Source organism: Phytophthora parasitica, assembly GCF_000247585.1.
Source record: "Phytophthora parasitica INRA-310 unplaced genomic scaffold supercont2.76, whole genome shotgun sequence".
NCBI lineage: Eukaryota > Oomycota > Peronosporomycetes > Peronosporales > Peronosporaceae > Phytophthora > Phytophthora nicotianae.
Window position 1 is genome coordinate 237,075 of NW_008649062.1, and position 2,780 is coordinate 239,854.

The window sequence follows — 2,780 nt, forward strand, 5'->3', positions numbered from 1 at the left end:
GCTGAACGCTTCGCACTCGCCACCGATGGTTTAGAACCCTCGGTTCCATCGTCATAATCATCGTAGTCGGGGTCGGCACCCGCGACGTCGTCCAGCTCGGCGGCGAGGTTCCTCGAAAGTGACTTCGTCGCCCCACTCAGGCCCGACGATAGCGTGGCCGTCTCCGGCGCCACTGCGCCTGGCTCTGGAGCCGGTGTCTTATCTTCGTAGCCGTCATAATTATCTTGGGCGTCCGGTCCATCGTCCACCTGGTAGAAGACAATGCGTCCTACAAATGTCCTAAACTGTCCTATTTGTCCTAAAATCGGACTGTAGATTACTTGCAGACAAACTGAAAAAGTGACAAGTTTAGGACGTTACGACAAGTTTTAGGACAATTCTGTCGAAATCTATATGGCCTAATAGGACACTCGACCGAGTACTATTAACGCGATATCTTCTAAAAGAATGTGTTTAGACCTGACACTGTACTACGATTTCGCATTATCTGGCACGCGTCGACTACAGTTTCTAGACGAAAGAAGCACAGCTGGCCGGAACAACCGGTTGCACCGGTGGTGCATGATGAGGGGCCGATTGGCGACCATGCTTGATGTCGTCCATCAGTCGAATGTAGCGCTCTGCCTCCTTCTTGGTTCCTTCAATAAAGGCAAGAAGGCTTGGATGCGTACCGAGCCGCGACGCAAAGTCACGATTGTACTTTTCCAATAGATTATTGGTATGGTTGATGATATCAAATTCGTACCGCACCATTTCCTGGACGTTCCACATCGTTGCGTCGTACCTCTCCATCCAAGTCTTCACAAAGTGCCTCCAGAAGTCGTTCTACTTGCCTTTGGCGCGAGACTCGTCGATCAAACTCCGCACATAGCGAATTCCCTCCATAATTCAAATTTAAAATTTGGTTAGCATCAAATATTGGACAAGACTAAACCATAAAATTAAAAACCCTCACCTTTTCCGGATTTCGTCCACAGGGATGAGAGTTAGTGTATCCAACTTGCCGGAGCTGAGCGCATGTTTTATTTGGTCCTCGGGAATGCGCAGATCCACCATTTTGCGACGGAGTGCCTGTTTCCAATGGAATAGGCACCCAACGAGATTGGCACGAGGAAATTGCTCCAGCACTGCATTAACCCTTTCGCGAACGGGTACTTTTGACTTGACTATATTATAGTATAGAAGGTCAAGTCATTAGGCCATCGAAGGGGGCACTTTGCCCCCTTTCATAAACTACGGTACTACAGCAAATCGTCTACAAATCCTTGTAGTTCAAGTAGAAAGGGCGAATCCGCCTCGTCCAACACACAAAAAATAATGGAAGGGGGCATTTTGCCCCCATTCGTGAGTGACACGAGTGATACTCAAGGATACGCCCTCCAAAGGGGGCAAAATGCCGTCATTGACCACGAAAGGGTTAATTAGAGCAACTTCAAAGTCACATGTGACATTTTGAGGCTCAAGCTGCCTGTTACTAAAGATGATGAGCTCATTTAGCACTCTCCAATAAGTCTCTTGTGACTTGTTCTGCACCAGAACGTAGCAGATCGGCAGGTAGAGGTCTACAGCCGGCTCATAGGCCATTACAATGAGGCACTGGCTGAACGGCTTTGACACCACCGAGAAGGTCCCGTCCATGAAAAGCGTAATCTTGGGGTAACGTAAAATTCGGCCTAGATCGGGGTGAGACAGACCGATCATTCGCAGCATTCCGGTGGTCGATGGTGTAGGGTGGGCCACACTGAACTGCAGAAAGGCTCTCGGATCCATGTCGCTAGCACAGCACACAGGTTCCGTGGCGATGGTCTCAAAGACGCCGCCGTCTGAGCAGTCTTGGTGTGTGCTTTACAATGCTGACGGCTGCAGAGCACGGGATAATTGTCAACGCTGTCTTGTCTCCGCCATAACGCTCTCTTAAACCGTCGTACAGCTCCTGCCAGATAACCGGGGGAGGCGTCACTCTGTCTAGAACACTGCAGCGTTGGAGCTGTAGCCGCAACTCCTGGCGCACGTCTGTAATCATCTCAGAGCGACGCACCTCGCAAGTTTGCATGCTCTTGTCGGTCACTATAGCCCCATCTCTCACAATTACTTTAGCTTTGCATCCTTGTCGAAATTTCTTACAACTGTAATAAATAGTGCTCGTTTCAGTACACGTGCGCTTCACACAGAACGAATACCCTCCGTGCTCCATAGTTTGAGTGAGATGATCGTCCTCGGCAGCTTGTTTTGGTTTGAATGGCTAAGGTGGGTTTCTAAAGTTTGATGTAGCGTACATATAATTACGCACAACAGGTATTGGACAGGTTTTAGGACGCAATACATTTCAGTCTGTACGACAGGATTAGATCATTTTTACGACAAAACTGCGAATTTATGAAAACAAAAATACTTTAGGACAAATAGGACAGTTTAGGATATTTGTAGGACGCATTATCCTGCACCGTCCACCTCGTCCTCAAAGCTCACCGAAAGCTCGGAGACAGCTGCAAGACGTGCAGCCGTCCCGTCCGAACTTGAACTCTCGTAGCGCGCTCCGCCGGACTTGGCAGGAGTAGCTCGTACCGCAGACGATGTTCCTTTCGCCATTTTTTTGTTTGCTTGTTCTTCTTGTTCTTCATCTCTTGGTTGCTCGTAAACTGGGAGGCCATGCAAACAGTTCACAAAAGTCACACTCTGTTCCCGGGTCGCGGCACCAGTTGTGGTGTTGTAATTTCCACGGCAACTCTAGCTACTAGTGTAGGTAGGATAAACCCACAACAATACGTCTACCAGAACGG